Here is a 12,988-nt window from a genome sequence, read left to right on the forward strand (position 1 = left end):
GAGCATATTTTTACTGTTAATTGCTCTCTTAATGTAAGTTTATGAAAGGCTCTTTCTGAGTCTCCCAGGCTTAAATTGAGAAAGTGACTTCTGGTCACATAGAAAACGCTGAAGTGATTCAGCTATTCATAACTGCAATTATGTGGTCCAAGAGAGAAGTGGAGCGGTGATAGAAATGCTAAAAAACTGTGACCGGTAAGTACTGTGTTATGGACTGGTAATTTAGGAGCGACATGCGACTAGCTCTGAGCAGGTGGTAACTATACAGACCGCAGTTCCTGATCTTAACACAACACTAGCAGTAGCCGTGGGATGTTCCTGTCACTCCCTGGACACCTCGTCGCAGCTGGAGAACTAGCTACCCCTAAAGGTAGAAACAGGAAAGCTATCTTGCCTCAGCGAAAATCCCCAAAGGATAGACAGCCCCCCACAAATAATGACTGTGAGAGGAGAAGGAAATGACATACGCAGTATGAAACAAGATTTAGCAAAGGAGGCCACTTGTAGCTAGATAGATAGTACAGGAAAGAACACTGTGCGGTCAGTAATAAAAACTAGAAAAAGTCCACCACAGAGAAATGCAAAAATCTCCACACCTGACTAAAGGTGTGGAGGGCAAAATCTGCTGCCCAGAGCTTCCAGCTTAGCTGAATAGATCAATACTGATAAGCTGGACAAATGAGCAAAACATAGAATGTGCTGAACAATAAAGTCCACAACAAGTGGACTGCAAAAGGAGAAGCAAGGACTTATCTTTGCAGAACTGGTCAGAGTGTCAGGGAAATCCAAAAGAGCAGTGACTCCAAGCAGGGTAAATTGACAACTGGCATTGATTGAGGGATAAGGCCAGACTAAAATAGCTGAGCCAGAAAGACGATCAGTGGAAGCAGCTGCTGATGCTAAATCCAAGAAGCAGCTATACCACTCAAAACCACAGGAGGGAGCCCAAGAGCAGAATTCACAAAAGTGCTACTTACAACCACCGGAGGGAGCCCAAGAACGGAATTCACAACAGTACCCCCCCCCCTTGAGGAGGGGTCACCGAACCCTCACCAGAGCCCCCAGGCCGATTAGGATGAGCCAAGTGAAAAGCACAAACCAAATCGGCGGCATGGACATCGGAGGCAACCACCTAAGAATTATCCTCCTGGCCATAACCCTTCCACTTGACAAGATACTGAAGCCTCCGCCTCGAAAAACGAGAATCCAAAATTTTTTCAACCACATATTCCAACTCCCCCTCAACCAACACCGGGGCAGGAGGATCAACAGAGGGAACAGGTACCACATATCTCCGCAACAAAGATCTATGGAAAACATTGTGGATGGCAAAAGAGGCTGGAAGGGCCAAACGAAAAGACACTGGATTAATAATCTCAGAAATCTTATAAGGACCAATAAACCGAGGCTTGAACTTAGGGGAAGAAACCTTCATAGGAACATGACGGGAAGATAACCAGACTAAATCCCCCACACGAAGCCGAGGACCAACACACCGACGGCGATTAGCAAAACGCTGAGCCTTTTCCTGAGACAACGTCAAATTGTCTACCACATGAGTCCAAATCTGCTGTAATCTGTCCATCACAGAATCTACACCAGGACAATCAGAAGGCTCAACCTGCCCTGAAGAAAAACGAGGATGGAAACCAAAATTACAAAAAAAAGGCGAAACCAAAGTAGCCGAACTGGCCCGATTATTAAGGGCAAACTCGGCCAACGGCAAGAAAGCCACCCAATCAGCCTGATCAGCAGACACAAAGCATCTCAAATAGGTTTCCAAGGTTTGATTAGTTCGCTCAGTTTGGCCATTTGTCTGAGGATGGAACGCCAAAGAAAAAGACAAATTAATGCCCATCCTAGCACAAAAGGCCCGCCAAAACCTGGAAACAAATTGGGAACCTCTGTCAGACACAATATTCTCCGGAATGCCATGCAAACGAACCATATGCTGAAAAAATAATGGAACCAAATCAGAGGAGGAAGGCAATTTAGGCAAAGGTACCAAATGGACCATTTTAGAGAACCGGTCACAAACCACCCAGATAACAGACATCTTCTGGGAAACAGGAAGATCCGAAATAAAATCCATGGAAATATGCGTCCAGGGCCTCTCAGGGACAGGCAAAGGCAAAAGCAACCCACTAGCGCGGGAACAGCAAGGCTTAGCCCAGGCACAGGTCCCACAGGACTGCACAAAAGAACGCACATCCCGCGACAAGGAAGGCCACCAAAAGGACCTAGCAACCAAATCTCTGGTACCAAAAATCCCAGGATGACCGGCCAACACAGAACAATGGACCTCAGAAATTACCTTACTTGTCCATCTATCAGGAACAAACAGCTTCCCCACAGGACAGCGGTCAGGTTTATCAGCCTGAAATTCCTGAAGCACTCGCCGTAAATCAGGAGAGATGGCAGAAAGAATCACCCCTTCCCTAGGAATGCCAACCGGCTCAAGAACCCCAGGAGAATAAGGCAAAAAACTCCTAGAGAGAGCATCCGCTTTAACATTCTTAGATCCTGGAAGATATGAAACCACAAAATCAAAACGGGAGAAAAACAGGGACCATCGAGCCTTTCTAGGGTTCAGCCGCTTGGCCGACTCGAGGTAAATCAGATTCTTATGATCGGTCAAGACCACAACGCGGTGCTTGGCTCCCTCAAGCCAATGTCGCCACTCCTCAAATGCCCACTTCATACCCAACAACTCCCGATTGCCGACATCATAATTGCGTTCCGCAGGCGAAAACTTTCGGGAAAAGAAAGCACATGGTTTCATCAAGGAACCATCAGAATTCCTCTGAGACAAAACGGCCCCTGCCCCAATCTCAGAAGCGTCAACCTGAAATGGAAGAGAAACATCCGGCTGACGCAACACAGGGGCAGAAGTAAATCGGCGCTTAAGCTCCTGAAAGGCCTCAACAGCCTCAGAGGACCAATTTGTCACATCAGCGCCTTTCTTCGTCAAATCGGTCAGGGGCTTAACCACACTAGAGAAGTTGGCAATGAAACGGCGATAAAAATTAGCAAAGCCCAAAAATTTCTGAAGGCTCTTCACAGATGTGGGTTGAATCCAGTCATGAATGGCTTGGACCTTAACAGGATCCATTTCTATAGACGAAGGAGAAAAAATAAACCCCCAAAAAGAGACCTTCTGAACTCCAAATAGGCACTTAGACCCCTTCACAAATAGAGCATTATCACGAAGGATCTTGAATACCATCCTGACCTGCTTCACATGAGACTCCCAATCATTGGAAAAAATCTAAATATCATCCAAATACACAATCAAGAATTTATCAAGATAATTGCGGAAAATATCATGCATGAAGGACTGGAACACAGAAGGAGCATTAGAAAGCCCGAAAGGCATCACCAGGTATTCAAAATGGCCTTCGGGCGTATTAAATGCAGTTTTCCATTCGTCACCCTGTTTAATACGGACAAGATTATATGCCCCTCGAAGGTCAATCTTGGTAAACCAACTAGCCCCCTTAATCCGAGCAAATAAATCAGAGAGCAAAGGTAAAGGGTATTGGAATTTGACCGTGATCTTATTAAGAAGGCGATAATCAATACAGGGTCTCAAGGGGCCATACTTCTTAGCAACAAAAAAGAATCCCGCTCCCAATGGTGACGAAGACGGCCGAATATGCCCCTTCTCTAAGGACTCCTTCACATAGCTCCGCATGGCGGCATGCTCTGGCACAGACAGATTGAAGAGTCGGCCCTTAGGGAACTTACAGCCAGGAACAAAGTCAATAGCACAATCACAGTCCCTATGTGGAGGAAGGGAACTGGACTTGGGCTCATCGAATACATCCTGGAAATCTGACAAAAATTCAGGAACATCAGAAGAGGAGGAAGAGGAAATTGACATTAAAGGAACGTCACTATGTACCCCTTGACAACCCCAACTAGTCATAGACATCGATTTCCAATCCAACACTGGATTGTGTACTTGTAACCATGGAAAACCCAGTACAACAACATCATGTAAATTATGCAACACCAGAAAACGACAATCTTCCTGATGTGCTGGAGCCATGCACATACTCAGCTGAGTCCAATACTGAGGTTTATTCTTAGCCAACGGTGTTGCATCAATACCCCTCAAAGGAATAGGGCTCTGCAAAGGCTGCAAAGAAAAACCACAGCGCCTGGCGAATTCTAAGTCCATTAAGTTCAGGGCAGCGCCTGAATCCACAAATGCCATGACAGAGAAAGATGACAATGAGCAAATCAGGGTCACAGACAGGAGAAACTTAGGCTGTACAGTACTAATGGTAACAGATCTAGCAACCCTCTTAATACGCTTAGGGCAATCAGAAATAGTATGAGCAGAATCACCACAGTAAAAACAGCCCATTCTGACATCTGTATCCCCTCTGTTCCGCTCTAGTCAGAATCCTATCACATTGCATAGGCTCAGGACTCTGTTCAGAGGACGCTGCCATATGGTGCACCACTTTGCGCTCGCGCAGGCGCCGATCAATCTGAATGGCCAGAGACATAGATTCGCTCAAACCAACAGGCGCGGGGAACCCCACCATAACATCTTTAAGGGCTTCAGAAAGACCCTTTCTGAAAATAGCTGCCAGAGCGTCCTCATTCCATTTAGTGAGCACAGACCATTTTCTAAATTTCTGGCAGTATAATTCTGCCGCTTCCTGACCCTGACACAGGGCCAACAAGGTTTTTTCCGCATGATCCACAGAGCTTAGGTTCGTCATACAATAATCCGAGCGATTGAAAAAAATGCATCTACATTAAGCAATGCCGGATCCCCCGACTCAAGCGAAAATGCCCAGTCCTGAGGGTCACCACGCAGCAGAGAAATAACTATTTTAACTTGCTGAGTGGGGTCACCAGAGGAACGGGGTTTCAGAGCAAAAAACAATTTGCAGTTATTTTTAAAGTTCAAAAACTTAGATCTATCCCCGTAAAACAAATCTGGAGTAGGAATTCTAGGCTCTAAGGCTGGAGTCTGAACAACATAATCTTGGATAATCTGTACTCTTGCAGCAAGCTGATCCACACGAGAAAACAAACCCTGAACATCCATGTCCGCACCCAAATCCTGAACCACCCAGAGATTAAGAGGAAGGAAAAAGACAAAACAGACTAAAGAAAAAAAAAATGCCTCAGAACTCTTTTTCTTTTCCTTCTTTTGAGATGCATTCAACTCATTTTTGGCTAGTTGTACTGTTATGGACTGGTAATTTAGGAGCGACATGAGACTAGCTCTGAGCAGGTGGTAACTATACAGACCGCAGTTCCTTATCTTAACACAACACTAGCAGTAGCCGTGGGATGTTCCTGTCACTCCCTGGACACCTCGTCACAGCCGGAGAACTAACTACCCCTAAAGGTAGAAACAGGAAAGCTATCTTGCCTCAGCGAAAATCCCCAAAGGATAGACAGCCCCCCACAAATAATGACTGTGAGAGAAGGAAATGACATACGCAGTATGAAACAAGATTTAGCAAGATTTAGCCACTTCTAGCTAGATAGTACAGGAAAGAACACTGTGCGGTCAGTAATAAAAACTAGAAAAAGTCCACCACAGAGAAATGCAAAAATCTCCACACCTGACTAAAGGTGTGGAGGGCAAAATCTGCTGCCCAGAGCTTCCAGCTTAGCTGAATAGATCAATACTGATAAGCTGGACAAATGAGCAAAACATAGAATGTGCTGAACAATAAAGTCCACAACAAGTGTACTGCAAAAGGAGAAGCAAGGACTTATATTTGCAGAACTGGTCAGAGTGTCAGGGAAATCCAAAAGAGCAGTGACTCCAAGCAGGAACAATTGACAACTGGCATTGATTGAGGGATAAGGCCAGACTAAAATAGCCGAGCCAGAAAGACGATCAGTGGAAGCAGCTGCTGATGCTAAATCCAAGAAGCAGCTATACCACTCAAAACCACAGGAGGGAGCCCAAGAGCAGAATTCACAAAAGTGCTACTTACAACCACCGGAGGGAGCCCAAGAACGGAATTCACAACAGTACTGCACACATAGAACATAAATTGTTGATATCGGAGGTGGTGAAATAATTAAAATAAAAAAAAAAAACCGCTGGAGTGGTACTTTATCTTTGAACTTGTGAACTACATACACTTCCAACTTTATCTCTAGGAACATTCAATGCCTTTTGTATATTTTTATATTCGTCTTGTTTGTGCAAGACAATGATTCTTAAAGCGAACCTGTCACCAGGTTTGGCCGATATAAGGTAAGGCCACTTCCCCTCAGTGCTGATATACAGAAAATAAAGAAAAATAAGTTGTATTATACTCACGGGGGGGTCTGTTCGATCCAATGGGGGTCACGGGTACGGCACCTCCCATCTTCTTATGATCACCTTATGAATATGAGGTATGAGCTATATGAATATAAGATTCCTTATGAATAATAGCCAGCAGTATATTCTGTAGCTGTCAAAGAGATTGGTCCAAAAAGTTAAAGGAAACCTGTCACCAGGTTTGGCCAATATAAGATACTATACATTCTATAATGCTGCAGATAAGCCCCCAATCCGATCTGAAAGATAAGAAAAATAAGTTATATTATACTGAAACGGGGCAGTCTGGTCCGATGGGTATCGTAGGTCCGGGTCAGGTATCTCCCATCTTCTTATGATCACCGCCCTCCTACTCGCTTCATGGCTCCCCGGCATCGCGCTCCTGTGCAGGCGTACTTATCTGCCTTGTTGAGGGCATACCAAAGTACTGCAGTGCGCAGGAGCCCGGAACCGTCAGAGAGGCCCAGCACATGCGCACTGCATTACTTTGCTCTGCCTGTGCAGGAGCGCGATTTTTGGACTTTTTGGACCAATCTCTTTGACAGCTACAGAATATACTGCTGGCTATTCATAAGGAATCTTAAGTGCTATAGTCTCCTGTCATAAGGGGAGGGGAAATAATTATCAGACTGTACTAGTCGTTAGTGGCATTTTCTTTTATATTTGAAGAATCCGTTTGTTATGGGGTCATTCCACATCAAGTGGACCAGTTTTAAAAATCGTCCCCACTCGACCTCCGATTTTGCTGAAAATTTATAAGGATGTACATGTATGTTTGAAAAGAGGTTCTGTAAATTTTTAGGGCCAGATCTCAAATACATTGGGCACTGTTGACCTTTCACTGGAGGTTCCACCAAGCCTGCGGCTTCAGCTAAGAGGATTTTGCAAACTTTGGCACATAGCCATTAGAGTTCTATACTGGCTATGATGCTGAAATTTGGCATACTAGCTCAACTTTTGCTGCTTAACACGATAAAATTATTACCGGCTATGACAAAACAATATTTTGGCCGCAATTTTGTGTCAAAGTAGCTTGAAAAACGCGTCGCATAAAATTTATGCCAAAATTTGCCCATATATACCGTATATACTCGAGTATAAGCCGAGATTTTCAGCCCAAATTTTTGGGCTGAAAGTGCCCCTCTCGGCTTATACTCGAGTCATGATCGGTGGTGGGGTCGGCGGGTGAGCACTGTCATATACTCACCTAGTCCCGGCGTTCCTGTCGCTCCCCCTGCCTGTCACACTGTCTTCGGTGCCGCAGCCTCTTCCCCAGAGCGGTCACGTGGGACCGCTCATTAGAGAAATGAATAGGCTGCTCCACCTCCCATAGGGGCGGAGCCGCATAATTCATTTCTCTAATCAGCGGTGCCGGTGACCGCTGACCGAGGAAGAGGCTGCGGCACCGAAGACCAGCTGTCCGGGGGAAGGAGCGGGACGCCGGGAGCAGGTAAGTATCGCATATTCACCTGTCCTCGTTCCACACGCCGGGCGTCGCGCCATCTTCCCGGCGTCTCTCCGCTCTGACTGTTCAGGCAGAGGGCGCGATGATGCATATAGTGTGCGCGCCGCCCTCTGCCTGATCAGTCAGTGCGGAGAGACGCCGGGAAGATGGCGCCGAGGAGCTGCAAGCAAGACAGGCGAGTATGTTTTTTTTTTTTTTTTTATTGCAGCAGCAGCAGCAGCAGCTATGGGGCAGTAATGGACGGTGCAGAGCACTATATGGCACAGCTATGGGGCAACGGTGCAGAGCACTATATGGCACAGCTATGGGGCAACGGTGCAGAGCACTATATGGCACAGCTATGGGGCAACGGTGCAGAGCACTATATGGCACAGCTATGGGGCAACGGTGCAGAGCACTATATGGCACAGCTATGGGGCAACGGTGCAGAGCACTATATGGCACAGCTATGGGGCAACGGTGCAGAGCACTATATGGCACAGCTATGGGGCAATGGTGCAGAGCACTATATGGCACGGCTATGGGGCAATGGTGCAGAGCACTATATGGCACAGCTATGGGGCAATGGTGCAGAGCACTATATGGCACAGCTATGGGACAATGGTGCAAAGCACTATATGGCACAGCTATGGGGCAACGGTGCAGAGCACTATATGGCACAGCTATGGGGCAACGGTGCAGAGCATTATATATATGGCACAGCTATGGGGCAACGGTGCAGAGCACTATATGGCACAGCTATGGGGCAACGGTGCAGAGCATTATATATATATGGCACAGCTATGGGGCAACGGTGCAGAGCATTGTATATATGGCACAGCTTTATGTGGAGTATCTATGGGGCAATGGTGCAGAGCATTGTATATATGGCACAGCTTTATGTGGAGCATCTATGGGGCCATAATGAACGGTGCAGAGCATTATATGTGGCACAGCTTTATGTGGAGCATCTATGGGGCCATAATGAATGGTATGGAGTATCTATTTTTAATTTTGAAATTCACCGGTACCTGCTGCATTTTCCACCCTAGGCTTATACTCGAGTCAATAAGTTTTCCCAGTTTTTTGTGGCAAAATTAGGGGGGTCGGCTTATACTCGGGTCGGCTTATACTCGAGTATATACGGTAACTCAAAACCAAAAACCAATAGTAACTGGTGCTTTGCCTTGTACACCAAACATCTACATGACTTTGCATTGCTGCAATATCACGGTCAAAGCATATGTATTTGTGGAAATATTCACACCCACATATGATGAAAAACTTAAAAAAAACTAATTTTACCTATTTTTAGGTCAAATTTCTCAAAAAGGGTACCCCTAAAATATATTAATTCTGATATCATTAGAAAGAGCACATTTTTCTCTACAAGGATCAGTTTGTTTTTTTTGGAGTCTCTCAGTTTAACCCCTTAATGACAGCCAATACGTCTTTTAACTGACCTGAAATATAAGAGAATAGCCTCCCCATACAGGTGACAATCCAGCAGCTGTCGGCTGTACACTATAGCTGACAACTTGCTGCATTAGCGACAATCGGTGTTTGCACCATACATATCTGTTTAACCCCTTACATGCTGCTGTCAATAGTGACTACATCATATAAATGGTTAACAGAGTGTGGGGGCTTCCTCTTTATCCAAATTGGTGCACTCAGATCATCATTGTATGGTCCTGATGTTTGCCATGGCAATTCACGACCAAATAGTGGCCTGAGAATCTAACGACTAGTAATCTGTTCAGAAGTTATAGAGACATTTAGGTGATAAAAATACACATTTTCATTTCTGTCATGCAACGTTGCATTAATTCCTGTAAAGCACCTGAAGAGTTAATAAACTACCTGACTGCAGTTTTCAATATATCAAGGGGTGCTGATTTAAAAATGGTATCACGTTTGGGGGTTTCCCAATCTATGAGACCCCTAAAGGCACTTCAAACATGGATAAGTCTCTAAAAAAATAAATTTTGTAAATTTCCTTGAAAAAATGAAAAATTGCTGCTACATTTTTTAATCCTCCTAAAATGCTAGCAAAATAAAATAACATTTTACAAATAGTGCTGATGTAAAACAGACATTTGGGAAATGTTATTTATTAATGGTTTGCTATGGTATGGCCATCTGTATTAAAGGGTCCATCTGTATTAAAGGGACCATCATTCAAATTTTGAAAATTGCTAATTTTTTTAACATTTTTCTCAAATTTTTTGATATTTTTTATAAATAAAAACAAAACATATTGACCTAAATTTACCATTATCATAAACTATAATGTGTCACGAAAAAACAATCTGAAAATCACTGGGATTTGTTGAAGCATTGCAAAGTTATTACCACATAAAGTGACACTGGTCAGATTTCAAAAATTTGGCTCCGTCACTAAGGGGTTAAGAAATGAAAAATGCCACTGAACATGGTGTTTATGCGCGTAATGCATTGATTTTGTGTTTGATTTTAAGATTCTTATCACATGTTACAGAGTTGTATTGTTGCTAGCAATGTCTATTATAATCAAAAACCTATAAACCTTTTTATTTATGAAAAGTTATTGACTATTGTTACATTTTAATGCATATATTATTTATTTTTTAGCGATGGAGAATGAAATTGATGAAGAATCGTCCCAGTGCGCTATCGGCCTTGCGAACAATTCGAAGTGCCACCTTAAGACATTCACCCATAGCAAGGATGAGTTGAAATTGTTAACAAGCTTTGGATTGGATGAACAGAAATTGCTGCGTCGACGAGTGGGACTAAATTTTGACGAACATTCACAAATCTGTTTACACCATGAAGCTTCATTCTTGACCAAATATGAGCATTTGCAAAAATCGTGTTGCAATCCCTTTTGGGAAGAAAGGTCATAACACCAAAAAGAATTTGCGAGCTATCAGTTTGTTAGCAGCTGACCACTTGAACGAATTTACAAAGAATGATGTGAAGCCTGGCCAGAAGATGTGTGCATCATGTTGAAAAGAATTTGCTAACAGGAAAAAAATCAGCTGATCCAGTTTCCTCTGAATCAGATCCAGATGGAATGGAATGTTCTCCTGAAAGTCTAAATTCAAGCTTAACATCCATTGGCATCTCTCCTCTGAAATATCCACGGGTAAGCCAGCGGGATTCACTTGGATATGCAAGGAGAAAGATAAGCCATGTACAAAATGCATTTTCTAGCAAGATTGCTTCAATTGGAGGGCTTGAGCCGAAAGACATGGAGCAAACAAAAACAGCACAGTGCAAAATGTCTGGATTACAATCACCTTTTGGCAAATTTGAAGCAAAAGCTGCAGGTGTCCAGTCGGGCAGAAAAGGTCCAAATCTTGACATTGGCACCTAAAAGTTGGTCCATTAAGGCTATATCAGATGAATTCGGGGTCTCTGAACGAATGGTCAAACAAGCTCGAAAGCTTAAATGTGAACATGGGATCTTAGCCTTACCTAGAATCAAGTGTGGCAAGAAAGTGTCTGAGGAAGTAAAGAAAAAGGTGCAGGCATGTTTTGAGGATGATGAATTCAGTCGAATGTGCCCTGGTAAAAAACTATGCTAAAAAAGCAGATGCAAAAGCGACTATTACTGAGCAATATGAGGGAAATGTTTGTTGCCTATCGGGATCGGAATGGCCCTGATGTTGGATTTTCCAGGTTTTGTGAGCTTCGGCCAAAGTGGTGCGTAACCGTTGGATCTGCTGGAACACATTCCGTTTGTGTGTGTACCATTCACCAAAATGTCAAACTAATGCTTGCAGCATGCCCAGTCAATGATGACTACAAAGAGCTCATATGCAACATGGTCTGTGGAATTGAATCCAAGGACTGTATGCTTGGCCGTTGTGATAAATGCCCGGGTCCTGAAGTTTTAAAAGAGTTTCTAGTCAATGTGTTTGTCAACAGTGACCCTGAAGATATTATTGAGTTCAAACAATGGATTCACACTGATCGAGACACGCTTGATACCAAACAACTGACTATAGAAGATTTCATTGAAGAATTGGTTTTGAAAATTTCTAAACTTTGTAGCCATCACTACATCGCCAAGCATCAAAGTTGCTATCTGAAATCGTTGAAGGAAAATCTGAGACCTGGAGAGCTTGTGATCCTTATGGACTTTGCTGAAAATTACTCATTTATTGTTCCAAGATGTCATTCAAGGTTTCCACTGGGAAAATAGTCAAGCTACAGTACACCCATTTGTAATTTACTTCAAGGAGTTAAATGGTGAAGCTGTGCAGAACATCAGCTTGTGCATAATCAGTGATTGCTCACGACATGACACAGTTGCAGTCCACACTTTCTTAACAGTAATTGTGGAGTATCTCAAGACTCTCATCTATGGAATTCGTCATATCCACTACTTCAGAGATGGATCTGCAGCCCAGTACAAAAATTTCAAACATTTTCTCAACTTGTGCCACCACAATGCTGATTTCAATATCAGCGCTGAATGGAATTTTTTTGGTACCAGTCATGGAAAGTCGTCCTGTGATGGGATTGGAGGGACAGCAAAGAGGTTGGCAGCTCGTGCCAGTCTTCAACGCCCAACTGAAAACCAAATACTGACCCTGGTGGATTTATTGAACTTTTGCAACCAGCAACTGCATGGAATCAAGTTTTTTTTTTTGTTCCAAAAGAAAAAAATTGACGAAATACGGGTAGTTCAAGAGGAAAGGTTCAAAGGTGAACATACAATTGCTGGAACAAGAGAAAATCACCAGTTTGTGCCAATTGATGACAAAAAGATTTGCATTTCAAGGGTGTCAAATGACCCATCATCTTTCATTGCCCATGTAGATAGATCTGTCAGATAAGAAATGCTTTGTGTGCCAATTGCAAACCTCCAGCCAGGGCAATACATTGCCTGCATTTACAATAGGAACTGGTGGATTGGAAATATTTCTGAAATTTCCCGCACTTCTTGTAACCGAAAACAAGTAGGAATAAATTAGCGCAAAACTTGTCTCCCTTTATTAGGTAGCCAGAACAGAGATACAAGCCCGTGATTACAAGATGGGAACACACTGGTAAATAAGAAAAGTCACTGGTGGTAGGCCAGTGCACCCCAGTGGCAGAATAAAAAGCCTAAGATGGGTGCCCCGGTGGTAGGTAGAAACTGCACCCCGTTACCAAGCTAAAATGCTCAGGAGGGGCAGCGAAAAGGCCGAAAAATGCCCCCCGGTAGCAATCTAAAATGCCCAAGATGGGTTCACCGATGG

This window comes from Ranitomeya variabilis, chromosome 1 (genome assembly GCF_051348905.1).
Source record: "Ranitomeya variabilis isolate aRanVar5 chromosome 1, aRanVar5.hap1, whole genome shotgun sequence".
NCBI lineage: Eukaryota > Metazoa > Chordata > Amphibia > Anura > Dendrobatidae > Ranitomeya > Ranitomeya variabilis.